Below are 7,529 nucleotides of genomic sequence, written 5' to 3' on the forward strand. Positions count from 1 at the left end.
TTAAATATTTGCAAATGGTCATGTGGATGAAGTACTAACAGGTTCCAGAGGAAAGGTGTGTTGTAGATAGTGGGTGCCTGTTGTCACATTTCCTGTCTATTTAATTAGATGTCCTTTGTGATTCACCGGGGACATGCAGGTCATCGCTCCCAGGAAAAACTTGTATAATGACATTAGCAGCAAGAGCTGAGCCAGAATGCAGAATTCTTGGGTCAGAGGTCATCTGGAAATAGGCTGTGGAAAAGATCACTGTTCGGGCAGGATCCTTTGCTTTTCTTTTTTGTTTTTTGTTTTTGTTTTGTTTTGTTTTGTTTTGTTTTGTTTTTTAAAGAAAGATGGCTAAGAATGAGTGTGTTGGGGGGAGAATGTCAGAGGCAGTGGATAGCAAGGACAGATTTTTATGCTTTTGAAAGAAGCTGGGCTGTGTAGCAAAGCAACCAATGCCAATGGAATAATGGAACAGAAACCCTCAGCGGGAAAGGAGCTCTTTCCATCTTGAGAGGAAAAACAAAACTGAGCAAAAAAAATGGATTTAAAATGTCCTTGGCCTGTGTGTATGACAAATAGAGAAGGAAGCCGATTGGCTGGGTGGGTTTTCCTGGAAGAGATCAAAAGTGGCTGGACATGTAGCCCCCATTTTCTCCATAGGAGCCAATAAGAAAGGTGCTATGAATTCTGTAGGGGAAGGTAAGGAGAGAGAGTCCCACAGTGCAGCTAGGAAAAGCGTTGCTGCCAATGGGTTTCTTGTTCCAACTGCTCTCTTCCCCAAGATGGGGGTGATTTAATGTGCCTTCCAGAATGTGGCAGTCCCTTGGAAGGTAATGAGATAATACTCAGAAAATCTGAGAAACTTTCCCTCTTCTATATTGATTACCCTGGCCTCATGGACTAGCCGCCTCATAGTGTGGCTTTATCATGGACAAAGAGGGGGTATTTTCTTAGTGTGTGTTTAAGTGTTCATTGTATAATCCCTTGAGATTCACAGAAGAATCACAAAGACAATACTGAGAGTTCCCATACATTCCTCATTTACTTTCTGATATTTCCTTCACATTTGGACATAGTGATTAACAGTGGTACAGACTTGATTCAGATTTTCCCAATGACTGCAGTGCCCACTTCTTATTATCCTAAGGCCAGCTGAAGTGCTAACCCATGATAAGATGTTCAGTTTCCTCATGATCTTCCAGATTTAGTGACGCATATATTACTTTTTCCTTGATGGCTTCAGCTGTGATACTTTTCAAAAATACTGGTCATGTATTTTCAAATATTTTATAGCAAGTCCCTCGATTTGGGTACCAAGATGTTTTCCTGTTATAAACCGGGGTTTGGGTTTTAGAGTAGAATGCTACTGACTGAAATGCTTTTCATGCCTTCTCATATCAAATGGAACACAGAACAGCAGCACTTAAGTGCCATTGACCTTGCTCCAGTTAAGTCAGCAAGCCTCAGGTAACACCACTGTAGTCCTACTGCTCTTCCCATTGATGCTTTAGTCCTAAGTCCAGCGCATCTAAAGGAGAAGGAATTATTACCCATCCTTTGAGACAGTTGTACAAACTGCTGTTTTTAAGTCATGATAGTAACAGTGTGTGTTTGTGCCTGATTGTGTGTATGAGTGGAGGGCAAATGGTTGTATTTTTAAAGATTTATTCATTTATTATATATAAGTACACTGAAGCTGTCTTCAGATACACCAGAAGAGGGCATCGAATCTCTTTAAAGATGGTTATGAGCCACCATGTGTTGCTGGGAATTGAACTCAGGACCTCTGGAAGAGCAGTCAGGTGCTCTTAACCGCTGAGCCATCTCTCCAGTCTTGTATTGCTTTTTTTTAAACAATTGATTTAATTCTTTCTGATTGCCAAAGGATAAAGCTGAAAATATTAATCTTACAAAAGGTTCAAATTCCAACAATTACAATATATTATTGTGGTGCTATCCCTGGTTGTATATCTCAAAGGAACTCCAATGCAGAAATGGAGGACACACCTGTGATCCAGATCTTGAGGCTGGAAGACACAGGTTTCTGACCTGGATCTAGACATATTTAAGCATAGTGGCCATGAAAAGGCCAAGGTAGTACATGCCTGTAATTCCAGGATACTGAGGCAAGCAGATCTCTGAGTTCAAGGTCAGCCTGGGACAAAGCAAGCTCCAGATCCAGGTGTGGTGGCACACACCTTTAGTCTGGGCCACATAGTTTGTTGGAGGCCTACATAAGGGAAATCCACTCTTCTTTCTACTGCTTGCATTTACTTGTCAGCACATCTTTTAGCCCCTACTTCTACAGAAGACGAGCTCAAACAACCAGCTTTGTGGGACTGAGCAACTACTAGATACTTAGGCTGCCCATTCTCAGCTGCCCATTGTTGGATTAGTCATTACAATAAATTCCTTTAATATGTAAGACATTCCATAAGTTCTGTGACTCTAGAGAACCCTGACTAATACACAAATAGTTATGTATATGTGGGTGTATGTTTATGCTTATGTGTGTATATTAATGTGTATAAGCTTGTGTATGTTTACATGAATATGTGTACATATGCATGTAATGCATATATGTGTGTGTTTATGTAGAATATGAATGTGTCGTTATGTATATGTGAATGTCTGGTAGTATTGTGTGCATATATGTGTGTATGCATAATTACAATTTGGATACTGATTATTGAACTTGGTGATTGTATTTTAATGCCAACCTAGGAAGCCTACAGAGCATGGCCTGAATTGGACAATGACTGCTGCCATCACAGTACTTCAGATCAATAGCATGGCCAGCGGTTTACAATTATGGGAGTTTCTAATGTAGAGGCAGATAATAAGCAAATCATACCTGTGATTGAGGTTGTACACACGGGGCCAGGTTTAAAGTCAACAGCATTCCAGACTCTTCTAGATCACAGACCGAAAACATCCACTCTGACTTCACAGGCACCAAGGTAGAAACCAAATGTACACTCCTTCCATGATGAAAACCAAGGCATTCAAATATTCTAGAAGACCAGCTTAAATTTCATTCAAAAATCAGTTGCTGTTCCCTGTCAGAAGAAGAAAAAGTAAAAGAAAAACAAGGGGAGGAAAAAGGGAAGGAAGAGGGGAGGGAGGGTGAAGAGGAGAGGAAAAGGAGAAAACAGCAGAAGCAATAGAAGAAAACACCCCCCCCCCCATGGAAATGGGCAAAGAGACACCTGGTTGGTGATATTATTCTTATAACCGACAGGGGCAGAGCAGATGGCAGTCCTTTGTTCACCCTAGCTTGATACCTGGCTTATTGGCCAAAGCTTTTTATGCCTAGGACACATAAAACTCGAATCAAACCAAACCAAATCAAATCCAGGCAGTACAGAGCAGGAAGAGAGAGAGAGACCTACAGATTGTCATGTCACCCACATCCACAAACCTGCCCTCTTGCACATGGCACAAGTGGGCCATAGACACCCGTAGCCTCCACAATAAGGAAGTATGTGGTAGACTGATGCAGAGAAGTGGAGCAGCTGGAACCTTATGAAGCAAGGTGGAACTGGAGACTCGAGAGTGGAGAGGATTAACTAGTTGTAAGTGGCCAGTTCTACTACCTGGAATCATAGTGAGGTCCCGGCCTGAGCTACTGCTGAGGGCCATGCCTAGAATCATGATCACATAGCAGCAGAGGTCAGCATTGATGTCCGTGTCTCACATTACCATTAGCCAGAGCAGTGCTGGAGAGCTCCCCCTGGTGGTAAGGAAAAATGAGAACCTGTGGGCTGACCGGCTCAGATACCACCCAGGCCCGGATCTAGGGCTCTGAGTTGGCCCATGCCAAAGTCTACATCATCTACAAATGGTTGGAATGTGTAAAAGGGCCAGTCCTGCTGATCCAAAGCTGCAGGATCTCCATGGCACCGGGCAACAACAGGATATCCAAAAGGAGTCCTGGTGAGGATCCAACATTGATAATATCACAGAAGTAAGAAATCTTGAACCAGTCCAATTGAAGTGAACATTTGCAAATGAAGATGTGTGGAGAGAAGGATATACTGTGAGACACTGTGACATACACAGATTCCACAATGAGAGCTTTTTCGCTCTGTGTTTGTGTGTGTGTGTGTGTGTGTGTGTGTGTGCTATTTGGAGGGGAGGTTCCAAGAGCAAAGGGTGGATATGAGAGGACAGGGAGTTGAATGGGATTGGGCTGCATGATATGAAACTCACAAAGAATCAATAAAAAGTTTTAAAAGAGGAGGAGGAGGAAGGAGGAAGAAGGAAGGAGGAGGTGGAAGAAGAGGAGAGGAAGTGGTAGGGAAGGAAGAGGAGGGGGAGAAGGAGAGGAGGAGGAACAGGAAGAGAAAGGATGGGGAGGAGGAAGGAGGATAATATGGAGGAGGCTTTCTTTCTCATTGCAGAAGCCTTCACTCATTTTAGGAGGACTCCCAGGGATGACAATTAGGATTCATTGCTTCCACCAACTCAGAGAGAGCCTGCATCTCTCTAAACAACAACAGCAGCAGCAACAGCAGCAACAACCACTACCACCATCACCAGATGTTGCAGTGTCTCCCTATCTTTTGTGTCTTTCCCTCTTGCCCTATGTTCTTGTTACCATGTCTTAGGGTGCCAGTTGTCAAAGGGAGGGAGAAACCCAGGAATACCTGTGCTACTGAAGGTTTATGGGTAACTTATACCCCCAAAATGTATACCTGGGAATAGCATTATTCTCTTTGGTGCTATTGACAAGCATGTTGAGGACAAAAACTCACACTTAAAAACACCTGAAGAAAATTATGTCTTCCTTTTGGGGAGGTTTTATGGTGGTCAATAAAGTCACGTAAATGACCTTTGAATGGTTTCAGTAGCCACCACAACTAAGGTGACTTGATAACAGTGCTGTGCCTGGGCTCCATCATCAAAGTGTCTGATGCATTAGATCAGGAGTGAGGCCCAGTCACACTTGTAACAGATTTCTATGTGATGCTGCTGGTCTAGAGTCTGAGACCATATGAATGGCTTCAACAGTCCAAGCTACTGTGGAGACTGTTCTGCACAGGTTACAATGCTGACTAAGTAGATGTAATAAATAAATGCAAAATGAGGACAAAATAAAATTCAGTCTGCCTCGCTATGATTTCCCTCTAATTAACATCTGCTGTCTCTTGGGTTTCTTGTACACACACACACACACACACACACACACACACACACACACACATGCACACAACTTATGTTTATGTCTGTAACCATCAAAATGAGCTCCATGCCAAAAATTAATCAACTGCCAAACATTTTGTTTACAATGACAAAGGATGTTCCTTTTCGCTCTACTTTTAGAGCTGTTGTGTTTTGTCTTTAGTGGTGGCTTGGCCAGGTGTTGTTTCTCCTCTCACATCTGGCAGGTTCAGTGGTTGGGGCTCTCCTCTGATCATCGCTCACCTTACCTATTTCAGAACCATGATGTTCTAGGGGCTGGGTTTTACCTTGTGTTTGGAATCCCATGCAACTCAGGCTGTGAATCTTCAATTCTTAGGGGGTAATCTGTGACTTATGCTACAAGTCCAAGTCAAGGGAAAGTGGGGTACACACTACAGGCTCTTGGCTTTCTTCAGGGATATAATCTAAGACTCTTATCAATTCATGGACTGGAGATTTCCAAATCTTGCCTTGAGGGGTCACTCCGGAAGATAGCAATAGGTAGAATAGGAAGACCAAAGAGATCTCTTGGACTCTGGTTATTGGAAATGAAATCACACAGAAGGAGGAGAAAAATGAAATGATACAAAACATTAAATAATTTTTTCTAGATGATTATGATTTCAGAGGGGATTGAAACTAGGGACTTGAAATGCCAAGGGCTTTTTTTTACTTATGACAGCACAGAAGAAAAAGCAGAACCCCCCCCCTTTAGGGCTATAAAAACAGCTAGTATAAAGCTTAGGGAAGAGTTTGCTATGAGACTGGGCTGGGCTAATGCCCAGTAGAAACAAGCAGGCACGTACAGCTGAGGCTAGAAATTGGTCAGACAAGTAGGGGCAGGATTGTGGTTACAGACACCTGACTAAGGCAGAGAGGTAAAAGGTGGGAGGGTTATGTATACCTGGGAGAATTCTTAGGCCTTCTTCAGGATACAATTGGAATGAGAGTACAAATGAGACTGCCCATGTAGTGGGGAGCAGGTGTGTGTGTGTGTGTGTGTGTGTGTGTGTGTGTGTGTGTGTGTACTAATAGTTTACTTCAGACAAAAAGGTAAGCAAGTGAAGCCTGTTGATGACCTGCCCATCAGATAAAGGACAGAAAGCAGAGTCAGTTTTTAATGTCAGGGGCACAGTAAGTATTGAGAACACACTTTCACTTAAAATCTACTTATCTAACATGTAACCGTATATCCTGAAGTTTTAGTTTGTTAAATTTGTCCATCATTAATTCAGGAGGCAAAACTGCATGAAGGCAGGTGAGTGGTGTTCTCTGGGCTTCTGGTTAGGAGTAGGATGTGTTCTTCTTGACAGCAACAAAAGACAGGAGGTCCTAGTAGTCAAGATGATGCCATCAAGCAGACACCTTAGGTATGAATGCTCCCTAGGTGGCCAGCAAATGTGACCCACTCAGAGCAGAAGTGAGGAAGCTAATGGCTGACCACTCCCAGCTACTTGGATCCGAGTTCGTTCTATTTGCTGCAGTGTTCATCCTTTCTACAATAGCACCATGAAGAAGAAGAGTGGCATTTCCTATCGATTTCCTCACACAACATACCATATTTGATGCATTGTGGCTTGCAGCTTGAAAGTCTAGAGTGGTGCAGAAGGCATAGTAAAGTTCCCAGTGGCAGAAGAGTGTGACTTATCATGTCTGGTATGGTCATGTAATAGTTCATATCATGGATCAGAAAGCAGAGAGGGAAGGCCAGAAGTAAGGCTGGCGTAGAAACTCAAGACCTGGCCCTATATCCCTTGGGTAGTGAGTTAGTCTCATGTCCAAAGATTTACAACGTTCCCTAATAGTGTTATAAACTGGCATTAACAATTCAAAATACAGACTTATGGGGACATTTAACAGCAAAACCAAAACATGTCCCCTCTCATATGTACATATCCAGAGCCTGGACATGGCACTTCTGACTTCCTTCTATATTTGACTGTTGATTATGCTTCATCTGTAAGAAACTTTGGAAACTCTGGAATGGTTGACAGAGACTGAAGCCCTTCATTGGAGAAAGAAAAGAGAAAGTCATGGCAACTCAAGAGATCAGGCCTGCCACTCTAAGGGATTGTTGCCTACAGTGTAGAGGAAGCCAGTGCACGGGAAGCATGAAGATGTGAAAAACAGAGACAGGGGCCCATGTGGGGAAGGACAGTGGTAAATTACACTAGCTCCCAGTTCCTGCAGTCCTTCCTGTTGGCCTGGCCTAGCCGTTCCTTTATAATTCATCCAGAGCTGCAGAGGAAAACATGGTTGGCTTGGGCTTTGTACTCTGGAGTCTGAAACCTAAGGTTTAAGTATGGCCACAGAAGTGTCAACATAGGAATCTGGACATAGAACGGTTGCCACTGGCT

At 43.1% G+C, this 7,529-nt stretch overlaps 1 non-coding gene across 1 annotated transcript; it reads left to right on the plus strand.

Annotated features, from left to right (window-relative positions):
- Positions 1 to 3,170: 3,170 nt before the first annotated feature.
- LOC120101268 (small nucleolar RNA SNORA48) lies at positions 3,171 to 3,313 on the plus strand. The gene has a single exon (XR_005501643.1). It is a non-coding gene; the product is annotated as a small nucleolar RNA SNORA48 (small nucleolar RNA).
- Positions 3,314 to 7,529: the final 4,216 nt, after the last annotated feature.

The sequence above is a fragment of the Rattus norvegicus genome, chromosome 2 (genome assembly GCF_036323735.1).
Source record: "Rattus norvegicus strain BN/NHsdMcwi chromosome 2, GRCr8, whole genome shotgun sequence".
In the NCBI taxonomy this organism is placed as follows: Eukaryota; Metazoa; Chordata; class Mammalia; order Rodentia; family Muridae; genus Rattus; species Rattus norvegicus.